The sequence below is a fragment of the Taudactylus pleione genome, unplaced genomic scaffold (genome assembly GCF_031769625.1).
Source record: "Taudactylus pleione unplaced genomic scaffold, aTauple2 ptg000093l, whole genome shotgun sequence".
NCBI classification, from domain to species: domain Eukaryota; kingdom Metazoa; phylum Chordata; class Amphibia; order Anura; family Myobatrachidae; genus Taudactylus; species Taudactylus pleione.
This window is the reverse complement of record NW_028284495.1, coordinates 4,578,061-4,591,853: the sequence shown is the minus strand read 5'-3', so window position 1 is coordinate 4,591,853 and position 13,793 is coordinate 4,578,061. Positions and strand designations below refer to the sequence as shown.

The window sequence follows — 13,793 nt, the reverse complement described above, 5'->3', positions numbered from 1 at the left end:
CTGATTTAGAGATGGACGGTATTGCACAGACACAAGGAAGCAGCTGTGCAGTATCATCCAACTCAAATGCAAATACAGATACCTCCTTTGTGCATCTGTGATCCTTGTGCAGCGTCCATAGATGCTGACTTGGATCACTGGTTGCGATGGTTGCTCCATTGGCCTGGCTGTGTAAACTGTGATGTACTCAGCTTGGCCAGTTCCTTGTTTAGCCAGGAAATCAGCATCCACTGATGGAAAATAGGGGTGACATGCAGTGGCATCCCTTCCCATGGTGACATCCGGAGCTGGAAGGGTTGTAATGCATTCTGTGTTGCCGCACATTGGCAAAAAGGGGTGTGGTCTTGAGTGCAGGGGGCATGGCCTCAGGGACTGAACCCCCTTATTAGTCACTCCTGGGGTCCCAGAAATGCAGACTGTCCCTGGGGACAATTCTATGGTATATGCAGTGCAGGCTCCCTCACTGTGTCAGGAGCTGAGTGTTGCATGTAATGCTACAGTGCAGCCCCCGGCTCCTATCACAGAAGAGTTGGCACTTTGGTACCACCTCTCAGTGGGTGACACCCGGGATGTGGCCTGTACCCCCCTTGTGATGTCACTGGTGACATGCCCTTGTTTCCATAATGCTGGACAGCTACAACCCCGCTCCACCTCCCAATTGAAAGAGCATGTCAATCATGCTGCAGCTTGGGAGATCGGCAAGTGACATCACAGGACCCATTCTGCACATGTGCAGAACGGGTCTTGCGCATGCGCAAACCTAAAAATATTAGAGATGTATGCAAACCATTGGGTTTGAGTACATCTCTGAATCAGGCCCTATGTAACTTAGTAATGGAACTTCAAATAGCCAAGTCTGAAAGAGATTTACTGGGACTTGCTTTCCTTGAGACAGTCAGAGGCTTTAATGCTATAGTGTAAAAGTTACCTCACAATCTGCAGGTTCCAAGTATAAACAGCGGAACAAGATGTAATTTTCTCCAGTCTCTGATTTGTGGACTTTGTAGACTAGCAAGCTAAGATCAAGAACGTTCCTAGTTTTGTCTTTAACCTGCCAGGGGCAATTCCTATGCTACCAAACCCATGCAAAATATCTGCTGCAGGTCACAAGACTCATGTGTATCTTTCAGAATCCTTACTGAAAGTCCAGAGCCTTCAGAGAGATGTCCCTGGAGAACTGCAAAGCTTTCTTAAGGCAAAATGGCATCTACTACAAGTGCTGCTCTTCAACCACCCACTTGACCAAGGACGGTAAGGTTAGTGCTAATTGCACAAAGTGTGACAGCACAGATCACAAAACAGCTCTATACTCTGGGCCTTCCCAATGGACTTTACTACACAGTCGTGGTGGCATCAAGCATGGCGGGATGCACAGTGGAGAGAAAAGAAACACTACTCTAGTCCCACCAGAAATCACTTCAAAATGTACCAAAGTCTGCAGAGAAGCCATAAGCAGTAAGTCAAAATCTGTTTTGTCAGAGTCTACCCAAAAGGCCAGCTAGAAAAAGTTGTCAAACTTTATACAATCCTAGATGATCAAAGTAACAAGTCTCTAGCCAGATCAATCTTTTTTGTGAACTTTAGTATCAAAGGCCCCCAGCTCTTCTTACTTCTTAAATACTTGTGCAGGGAGTTTTGCAACTACGGGGAGGTGTGCCACTAGCTATTATGTCCAGTCTATAGGCAGAAAGACATGACCTTTTCCAACAATCACTGAATGCAACCAGATACCAGATAATTGGTCTGAAATTCCTATACCAAGCACAGTTATTCTTCATGTGCATTTGAAATGTACAGCAGATGATACCAGAACTGGACCTTCATGTCCAGAGGGAGATATCTTAAAAATCTTGAAAGACAGGAGTCAAAATAAAGGTCAGTACAATGTCCCTTATTGATCAATGACTAGATCTAGAATGGGTCATAATAGGGTATATATGTCTAAGGAGATGTACACTTATCTGTACTTTAGAAAAAGGATGCCCTTCTCTTTCCCAACCATGTGTCATGATCTGATGCAAGAGTTCCTCTGTGGAGGACGGTGATCCAGGGGGTTCGAATGGCTAGGGAAATGACAGCCCTAGTTCCCCTAATAAAGGTAAAACCCAGGTATTGGCAAGACCTAGCCAGAGGCATGGAGTCTAACCCACTTGGTCATCACCAGTGACCCCTCCAATTTGGATGTGGGTTTCGCCACACAGAGTGAGCAGGTCGTGCCCCCCCTGGCCAAGTACCTGGTAGAGACGAGGAAACTAAGGAATGACACTTTAATACTGGAGATTAACTGAATACTTGAACACAGCAGTTGAACTGAAAACTTGAACACTGGAGTTGAACTGAAAACTTGAACACAGGAGTTGAACTGAAAACTTGAACACAAGAGTTGAACTGAATACTTGAACACAGGAGTTGAACTGAAAACTTGAACAAAGGAGTTAAACTGATAACTTGAACACAGGAGATTAACTGAATTCTTGAACACAGGAGATGCACTGAGAAATGGAGGAGAAGTAATCACAGGAATGCAGGTTGACAGCTGATTTAGTAATTAGCTTGAAGCTTAGCACATGTAACACAGTCAGCTTGGGAGCTGAGCAGCACACTAATAGATAATACAAGAACTATTACATGAGACACTGGGGATCTGTGAGAAAGCAGAAGTAACACACTGATAATTAGCATGGGAGCTAAAGAAGTGACACTGGAGAGGTCAGCATGAGGGCTGAAACAACACACTGGGCATATAGCATGGAAGACACTGGAGAGCAAAACAATCACTGGAACAGCGAAGTTGAACAGCAGTTTCCTGTTCCTGGAGTCAGACTTAAATACCCCTGGGTAGCTGGTCATTGGATCAGAGGATCAGGTCCAAGTCCCCATTACAGGGTCTGACTGTGGCATCTCATGGCCATCCATGCCCCCCCTGACTGCAGCTGGCATTCATGAGGGCTGGACTTGCCCATCTGCACCTAGACCTAGCATTCTATCCAGGCAGTTCCTGCAGTTGTGTAGCATGGGTGCCACCAATTTGGATTTTACTCACATAACTGCATCTACCAACCTGGATCCTGCAGTCATGCTCACATGATCTACCCAGCCAATAAGTGCAAGGAGCTCCCTACTTAAACTTTGTATGATGCTATTCTCATTGCCAAAACAGCTCTCTCTCCTCGAGATCAATATCCTAGTTCCTGGCTTTGGTTGCTTCCTGCTTCCATTTCAGATACTGCAATGCCAAGTGCATTTTGCATCTGAGAGTCTCCAGTTGCTTGCATTATCAAATGCATTCTGCATTTTACTCAGTCTCAAGTTACCTGCATCATCAAATACATTCTGCATCTGACTTAGGCTTCAGTTGTCTACATTACCAAATGCATTCTGCATCTGACTTAGGGCCTGAGTCAGACCCACTCACGAGCGGCTGTCCGCTCGCAAGTGGGTCGATGTTATGGACTGAGCATGCGCACGACGGAGGGAGCTCCGTCGTGCGCATGCGCCAGACGCGACGAGCGAAGGAAAGTCCTTCGCTCGTTGTGTCCGATCAAAGGGGGCGTGCTGTCAATGTTGATTGACAGCACGCCCCCTTTGGTGGGCGTGCCGGGGGCGTGCCTCCCTGACGGGGGCGTTCCCACGGGAACGCCTCCCGTCAAAAGCCGGCCCACTGACATCACTAGTGATGTCAGTGGGAGTGATTTTGGCTCTGATAGAGCCAAGATCACTCCGGAGCTTGCGGTTGAAAACCTCAACCGCAGGCTCCGGCTCGCAATTTCGATGGTCGCGATGGTCACGACCATCGCGGCCATCACAATGCACGCTCGTATAGCCTGTGGGTGGTGACCCACAGCTATACGAGCGTCCAGGAGGACGCTCCATGAAAATGGAGCCCGGCCCTCATTCAGAGCGTGCGCTCTGCTCAGAGCGTACGGCTCTGAATGAGGGCCTTAGGCTCCAAACAGCTGTATTGCCAAGTGCATCTGTCTCAGTCCCCAGTCAGTGCCAAGTACATTCTGCAACTGATTCGGTCTACTAGCATTCAGCTAACATTCCAGTTATCTGCCATCAGTACTGTTGCTGCACATCACACCTATTCCAATGGGTGTCCTACGACATGCAGGTTCAGCATCACTTGACACCTGCTTCCATTCATGTGCAGCAGTCAGTATCTGCACCTGCTGCAGTCTATCACAAATTCTACAAGTACGCTGTGGGCGATTGTCGCTCATCTGCACATGCGTATACATCAATATGCACATGCGTGAGTCACTCACTGCGCTCGGGAATTGTGTGCTCATTGTACACAGACCGGGCGCTACTTTGAGTGACAGTGCCATTTATGGGTGGTAACAGGGGAATGTGCTTGTGAACAGGGGAGTGGTGCGGCAAACACAGGTGTGTCTGGGCGTCAAAACGGCGTTTTATGGGTGTGCATAATTAGCATGGAAGCGTCATTGTACACGTCACTTGGTTGTATTGCAGCCTGCAGTGATCACAGTGCTTGCGGTGAGGTAGGGTCGACCTCAAGGGCTGCGAGCAGCTCCGATGGTTCTCGATGGTTCTGATTAACACTTCATGGAGATGACGTGTGCTAAGAAAGAAAAGTGGGCGTCTTTTCACTATACCGTCACTCTCTAAGACATAGAGGGCATCCTTAAACCTTGCCGTGCTATCGCGGAATTTGCATACCCTGCCCCTGATGGCTGTGAAAGTGTGCTGCTTTGCGTCTGGGTCTGAATCGCCCCCTTTGTTCCTATTTCACCTGTGGTCTGCTTCCCCTGTACTCAAGTCCTGAGACCAGCATTTCCTATAGACTGTAACCATCATGCTATCGGCACTCCCTTCAGTATACCTACAGACTATACCACTGCTCAGGGTATTCAAATATATAGACTGATTCAGCCTCAGTTGTCTAAACACCAACCAGTAGCAGTGGCGTAACTACTGCCCCCGCGGTGGCTTGGAGGTGCCCCGGGTAGCTTGGGGGCGACGGGGGCAGTAGTTACGCCACTCGGTGGCGGAACTCCCGTAACTATGGAGGGTGCAGGAGGTGCGGCTACACCCCTGCACCCTCCATCTGCCGGGCGCCCGCTGAGTGTTTTACCAGCGGGCGCCCGGTTCCTATTCAAACCCCCGGCGGCAGCCGGAGGATGGAGCTCCCTCCATCTTCCAGGTCCCACAGGGCACTATGGGAGTGATGTCATGACGGCAGCAGCACTGGAGCGGGGATAAAGGTAAGTGTTTTTTTTTTTTTTTTTTTTTTTTGTATGTGTTTGTGTGCACTTGGGGGGGGAGCAACTACAGGGGGCTAACTACTGGGGGCAACTACAGGGGGTGTACTACTGGGGGAAACTACTGGGGGCTCACTACTGGGGGCAGCTACAGGGGGCTCACTATTGGGATCAACTAGGTGCAACTACAGAGGGCTCACTACTGGGGGCTCACTACAAGGGACAACTACAAGGGGCAACTACTGGGTGCAACTACAGGGGGCTCACTACTGAGGGCAACTACTGGGCACAACTACAGGGGGCACTACTAAAATGGGCACAACTACAGGGGGCACTACTAGAAGGGGCACAACTACAGGGGGCACTACTAGAAGGGGCACAACTACAAGGTGTACTGCATATGGGCACAACTACAGGGGGTACTACTAATGGGCACAATTACAGGGGTCCCTGCATAATGGGCACTACTACAGGGGGCATTACATAAGGGGCACTATTACAGGGGGCATTGCATAAGGGGCACTAGTATGGGGGCATTGCATTTGGGGCACAACTACAGGGGGCACTACTTTAATGGGCACAACTACTGGGGGCCCTGCATAATGGGCACTACTACAGGGGACATTGCATAAGGGGCGCTATTACAGGGGGCATTGCATAAGGGGCACTAGTATAGGGGACATTGCATTTTGGGGCACAACTACAGGGGGCACTGTATAAGGGGCACTAACTTGATACACACATTTTACAGGTTATAAACTATGTTCCCAATAATCTGGTTCTACACGGACATAAAAACTGTGCAACCTGTCTTGAGCTGAGGTGACAGACTGGCAGGAGCAGAGAGGAGGGTTGGTGAAGTAGATCTGTCAGGGTGGGATGTAATGGGGATTACTGTTTGGCATAATGTGTATTTGGCATTACTGTGTGCACAATGTGCTATTAGGGGCATTACTGTGTGGCATAATGTGTAAGGGGCATTACTTTGTGGCATAATGTGTTGGATGTGGCATTACTGTGTGGCATAATGTGTTGTATGTGGCATTACAGTGTGGCATAATGTGAAATAGGGGCATTACAGCATGGCATAAATTTGTTATAAGGGCTTTACTGCATGTCATTATGTGTTATACGTGGCATTATTGTGTGGCATGTGTAAGGGGCATTGCTGTGTGGCATAATGTGTTGTAAGGGGCATTCTGGTGTGGCATAATGTGTTGTAAGGGGCATTCCGGTGTGGCACACTGTGTTATAAGTGGCATTGCTTAGTGTGTCATAATGTGTAAGGCACATTGCTGTATCATGTAACCACACACCTTAAACGTCGTCTTTGGGTGTGTTTGATATTTGGTGGGGGGGCACCTGAAACCTTTTTGGCATGGGAAGCAAAATTTATAGTTACGCCACTGACCAGTAGTTTAAGTACAAAAAAAAGAACCCCACATGTATGTGAATTACTTGCTTATGCATCATGTAGAGCACCTACATGGGTGCAGCTATAAAAAATGCATCTATCTGAGTGCAACATGCTAAAATTTGTCTAATCTGGTGTGCGCATGGCTCTTGAGGGAGATCACACAGGAACATACAACCAGAGGCAGCTGTAATGCATGGACTGGTTCATTACAAAATTTTCAAATGTGGACATTTTTTTTTCTAGATTGTGCTAAAAAGGTAAAAGAAAATTTCTACTAGTTGCAAATGGGGGAACGCATTTCTTGGGGATCTGTACTTCCCATGGGATTCTAGCTCTGGCCTGAGCAGTCTAGGGCTGATTGACAATGTGACATGGTGGCCCCATGCTGCTTGTCAACCTACTGTAGGTTCACTAGCCCTGGCTGTTTTAGCCTAGTATTAATTGGGGAAAAAAAGGGGTAACCCATACTACAAAAATAGGAAAAGTAACATAGGGCTGGTTATGAAATAGAGGGTTCATCACACAGTTTTGAAAAAATATATATTTTTTAATTGTATTTTAACACTCTTAGAAGTGTGTGCAGGCTTGTAAACCACAGCGATATTATGGCATGTCCATGGCAGGTTAGGGTTTAGAAACCATCAGGGATCAACGGCAGGTTCTATTTAGAAAGTCAATACGATTTTTAGTAACTGATATGATTTTGAAATAGGACCTACCATGAATTTGCAGCAAATATCGACTGATTCTAAATGAACACAATCCCGCCACTTAATAAATTTCCCCCATAGCCTTACATGTCAAGTATTGTGATTAACAACTGTTATATATTTTATTTTACATAATTCTGTATCTACTGTAGTTGTGTCTGTATGCTGTCGCTCTGGAATAGCTAGAGTGTCTGTGTATTGCGGATAGTAGACATCCTGTTTATGTCACAAGTAATAGGCCTTGATAGCCTTCAACAAACACTTCTGCTTGAAGGCTTTATTTATTTTCATTCATTTAGATGTTAATTGCTTTTTATGGGCTTACTTCATTAGTCCATTTCACGACTAAATGCACATAAAAATTGTATATGTATGACTCCTATCATTGGCAAAACTATTCACAATGCTACAGGCTAGCTTATTTAGAGGGAACATTTTAATCAACATGGCTAATATTATTTATTTGTTTGCACTTGGGTAGGGGGTTTGTACATTTTTCTAAGTAATCAAATGACCACATAATGACACAAGATTAGTTTATAAAGATTTGACGGTGACTTTGCAAACATACATTATCATTAGCAGCTTACCATATGCTTATAACCTTATAATGAATTAATACAATTTATACTGAATTTGTGATCCAGCCAGGCAATTTTGAAGTCAATTAAGTCGTTAACCTATAACTGTATTTACATTATTATCATAAACAAGTGGTTTCAAAGAAAATGTATCTGCCATACATTAAGTACAGTTTTTTTAATAATAGCTGATTTCAGCAGGTGACAGTGAGTAAGGTAAGGAGACATTTCAAAGAGAGAACATTTATCTTTAACAGTAATTTATCTTGCACATGTATATTCTGCAGCACTTTCACATCAGTCCCTGCTCCGGTGGAACGTACAATCCATATTCTCTACCAAAATTATTTTTTGTCAGAATCCAATTAACCTGCCATTATGTTTTTGGATAGTGGGAGGAAACCAGGGTACACTGGGGAAACCGCATCAGGACTGGGAAAAAGAGGCATATACGCCTGAGAGAGATGTATTAATTGCAGGGGCAGGTGCAAATTGCAGGTGATTGTACTGACGATCAACAGCACTAGCGCCAAAATTGTGATTGGTTGTTTAATGGTCCACTGATGCTGTTTGCTGTTTCTTCATTGCTCAGACATATGTTATGCTCTTGTGTGTATAAAGCACATTTTTGTTTTTATGCAAAGTGGAAGTTACTTCTGCTGTGTTATAGAGGTTATGTAGTTTATTAATGCCTAATAACAATTGCATTCGTTACACATAAAATAAATCATGGCTGCAAATGGGATATAAATCTATTTCATATGTTTATTGCAAAACAAAAGCATACTGTAGGCTTACCAGTTGTAACTTATACTTATTTTTTGACCAACTCAACGGCCATATTATGTATAAAAAACAACAACTTTAATTTACTTAATGATTCTGTTTACATAATTTTATTTTGCTGTGTATGCTTATCTTAATATAACATCAAAATCAATTCTCACTTCCAACCTACTTGAGGCTTTACGATTGCTTCGAATCGATAATTTGATATTATTTATCCTACATCATAATTTATTCACATCAAGTACAGAATGGGATGAAAATTGATTAGAACTAGAGGGATGATTATTTTGCTTAGCCATGAAACATTCATTACATAGTTAGTAAGTGGTCCCAATGGAGCATTAAAAACATGCATGAGATGGTAATTAAATTGGGATGAATAGTCAAAGCTTGATTCTCTACATGAGATAAAAAAGCACAGTATAGTGATATAACAAAGAATACGGACACAAAATCAGTTTACATGCCAAGCTCCTATGCTCATGTTTTATATGGGTAAAAAAATCAGACAGTATGTTACCCTATTTCTTTGTTCATTTCTCCATTTTTAAGGTATGTTAAAATAGTTTTTATTTATTATGTTATAATAAAAATTTAGATAGTAGCTGTTCAATTTTCACTTACAAAATGAAAGCCTAGAAAATAAACAAGTTATATAATACGATAAGGTTAAATTTTAAAAGAAACACCACTATTTAAAATAGCTATAACATAATATCAGCATACAGTATGCTGTGGAAGACTGAAAAAGGCCGGTGATGGGTGTCAGGGTGAAAAGGCTAATTAAGATTAGTATGGAAATTAAAAACAAACTGGTGGTGGATAGGGTCATCAGAGTAGGAGTCGATAAGATGATTTTGATTACTTTTTGACATGAAGACAGTGGATAAGATTAGCACAATCTCATATTATTATCATCATAAAATAATATTTATAAATTTCTAACATTTACATAGCCTTGTACAATAAGTATACATGTTAACTGTGGATGAACAGTTTTATAAGGGCAAGAGGGTGAATGAGCTGAGCACAGATATCACATTGAGATAATTAAGGTTGATAAGGTAAGCACAGCTTCATATTAATATTACTAATACTAATAAGAATTTATAAACTGACATTTTAAAAGTTGTACATACATTTACATGGAAATTCAAAACTGAAACCAATGTTATAAAGGGCCTACGTATGAGAGCTTACAATTAATTATTACTATTATTATTATTATTATTATTATTATTATTATAGAGGGCCTATGTATGGGAGCTTACAATGTAGTATTATTATTATTATTATTATGAATAATAATAATAATAATAATAATAATAATAATAATAATAATGTTATAGAGGGCCCTACCACTTATGTCTTTTTTGTCTACTTTGATCTTAAGTGGACATCAAGATCTGGTGAGAGACCAACCAGTCCTTGTTATATGTTACTCAATTGTATTGTATTTTTAATATTTTTTATATATGTTGAATTAAAAAATTGACCTATACCATATGGAATTTCTCTTCCATTTATATATGGAGTGATAATCTGCAACAAAGGGACAAATCACTACAGCTGGGAGATACAAATGATATTTGTCTACCACATATGTAGACAACATCATCTGGTAGGAAGCAAAAATTATTTTATTCTGTTTTAAAAAGTTGTTACAATACCACCCTATGTGAGGTTAATGTAGTTTTTTAATTTTGGGTAAAACAACATATATCCAAAGGAAGAAATCAGAAAATGAACAGACCAGTACCATATCATCTAGCGCCTGAGGACTTATTTGGTGATATATTTATATATTTTATAGGTGAAACTTTGCCAGCCCCAAACGGTTTGGTCAAGTCATCTATTTAAAATAAAAAACAAATAGATAATTGCCACAATATTTTTTTGAATGAGGCCTTGCTTGCTATTAATGGACACAATGATGTATTAAGGACACATTTGAACCTTATGACTCTAGACATTTTTTGCCCTTTTTTAAAGCAAAATAAAGTTTATATTTGTTAAAGGTATTAGTGGCACTTTTATATACTGTATATCATCTTTAACACAAATATTTTCACAAGTAAGAGTGTAAAAGAGTGGTACTGTTTGATTAATTATTATATAACATTATCACTGTGTAACATTTCTTTATGTCTTGTTCTTTTTTTATACTTATGTCTGGAGTTTTCCTTGATACAGGGAAAGTTTAAGCCAGGAGCAAGTGTGGCCATATGTACCCTAGGCCAGTCCCTCTGCCTATGAACTATTTTCTATTTTTTTATCAACCTAGGAAAGTATAGTGAGTAATATACCTCTACTTCATTCCCTCTATGTCAATATCACATCCCTCCTTTATCCTTTTCCTTCCCGATGCTTATGGAAGCTTCACTTCTACATTACTGTCTGTAGAAAAGCAGATGACTCTCTCACAGCTTTCTACAGATATGGATGGTGGGTTACTGATATACTGTGGTGGTATTAATGTTACTTAAAGACTGATGTACGGAATAGATATATATTATGTGGGGACCAATGATGGGGGGTGACATGAGGAGCAGACAGGTGTAAGTGACGGTTGAGGCTACGGGACATTTTCTTTACTTACTATTTGCAGATATCCCCCAAAATGGATATATTCTGCAAATAGTAATTGATAAATATGCCCCTATGTGAGAACTGGTACTGTATAAGAGAGTGACAATTCTATGTGGGGACTGGTGTTTTGAATTAAAGTCTTGTGCGGATTTGTGTATGGGGATTAAAGTTTGTATGTGTTTAATGTTATGTGAGCATTGGTTTGTGTGTGGTACTGTAGTTAATGTTATTTTATCACTGGTTTTTGCAAGTGGGGGGGTTAATATGAATACTATTAATTTGATGTGAGGTTTATTACAACACACTCGCCCTCCACAGCTTGGTTACTCATTGTCTGACAGTTGCACACATTGGCAGCTGCATAAAGAGGAGTTCTGGGGGAACTAGGAGGGCCCAAGTTAGCTTCTGGTGACCCTGGGTATTGGGACACTCAGTTGGAATCAGGCCCGGTGACAGGGAGGGACTAAGGAGACACCCGCACCAGACCCCGAGGTCCAGAGGAACCCCAAGGTCCAGACGGGCACAAAACAGGGCTGTGGACAGCTGACTTACTGTTTCAGCTGCGGCCGCCAGGACCCATAGCCGCCGCCCAGCCCCAGCTCTCCTGGAGCCTGGCCCGGTCAGCACTGGGCTCTTACAGGTAGCTCAGCTGCGACCCGGACCAGGCATGACCTTTAACTCTGTGATGCGGCGACGTGACATCATAGGTCACGTCAGCACACATGTTCCCTGGCCAAGGGGAATTGTATAGCCTCCCGGCCGGCCGTCAGGCAGTCTAAGCTGCTGCGGTAGTGTTGGCAGCACCGCTGCAGTAGTTTAGGCTGTGCCGCTGTGGTAGTGAAGGCTGTGCCACTGCAGTAGTAAGGACTGGAGTTGAGGTTGCCATTAGGGATGGGACTAAAGTTGGCAGAAGGTGAATGGAACAGAGGAAGGTGACAAGGGCTGGAGCAGAAGGTGACGAGCTGGACACAGAGAAAAGCGAAGGAGGCTGGAGTCAGAGGAACATGATGGGGGCTGGGGCAGAAGATGGCAGGGGCTGGAAGCAGAGGATGGTGAAGTGGACAGAGGAGATGAAGGAGGCTGGGGGCAGATGAAGGTGATAGGGGCTGGAAGCAGAAGGTGACAGGTGCAGGATGCAGAGGAAGGTGATGGTGCCTCGGGATGGAGGAAAGTGAAGAGGACAGGGGAAGATGAAGGAGTGATGGGGGCTGGTGGCAGAAGATGATGGGCTGGACGCAGAGGAAGGTGATGGGGGCAGGCGGAAGGTGATGGGGGCTGAAGGCAGAAGGTCATAGGGCCTGGGGACTGAAGATGGGGGCTGGGGATGGAGAAAGGTCATGGGGGGCTTCTGAGCTGATGGTGACGAGAGGCTGATTTGAGAAAGGTGATGTGGGGCTGACAACTAAGAATGGCTGGCTGCAGATACCATCCCCTCTACCCCTGAGGCATCCACAGCACTGTCATCAAGAAGACCTTGCAATTGACAGCAGACAAGAACTACAGCCTGCATCGTCCGTGACAAAGGGACGGTGTAGTAAGTCATAGTGTAGTTTTACTTTATTTAAAGGCTGGCTTATCTTTCAGTTAACAGTATCATGCATCACATATCACACATGCAGGGAAGGGATGTCTGGGATCGGGGGTGGTGGTGAGAAGATGGGGCCCCCAGAGACATCAGTGTACCGGGCCCCGAGATTTCTGTTGCCGGCCCTGTTTGGAATATTCCATTGGATATTGGGCAAACATTAAAGCCAGTCCCATGCAGTGCTATAGAGTTAATGACAAATACCTACAATTATAAACTTCTCAAGAGTATTAAACTAAGGGGGAGGGTTCTGTGTCCTGACAGATGAACTGTGAAGTTAGAAGGGGTTGTGTCCTGGCGGGCAGGCAGTCAGTGACAATTGTGAGCTTGTGTGGCAGGGGGCTGTGTCCTGTCAGACATCCAGTGACAGCTGTATGGGGATGCGGCAAAGGGCTGTGGCCTTGCAGGCAGCCAGGCGGATGTGTCCTGGTAGGCAGCCAGTGACAGCTGTGAGAGGGAAGTGGCTTACATTATATATAAAAGCTGAATAACTAAAAACCACTAACATATAACTCACAATCTCCTAACCTGTCAATGCCTTTCTGCTCTCCGTGTCAATCCCTGATGCTCCCACACCCTGGCACATGTGACATCATAATACTGTATCACAGTAGCCAAGTATTCCAGAATTATACTGTACTCAAGAGTCCAGAATATCAGGGGGATCGCCCAGACTTCCGAAATAGTGGGATAGTCTCCTGTATGCTATACACTTCTTGAGTGAAATGTTTGTCCTAGGGTTTGATGTTGCAGTTTGCTGCTTTGAATAGTGGGGATTGAGCCATGATAAAATGCTCATGGCACCATGTCCCCCAGACCTCAAACATGGTTTCCCCTTCTGGGAGATGCTTTTAGAAGTTGTCAAGAAGCCTCAGACAGGTGCCATTGGGTCATCAA

The 13,793-nt window shown here is 43.7% G+C and overlaps 1 protein-coding gene across 1 annotated transcript in view; it reads right to left on the bottom strand.

Moving 5' to 3' along the window:
- OPRK1 (opioid receptor kappa 1) overlaps window positions 1-13,793 on the bottom strand; it is a 112,784-nt gene that overhangs the window by 60,955 nt on the left and 38,036 nt on the right. The gene's annotated exons all lie outside the window — the stretch shown is intronic.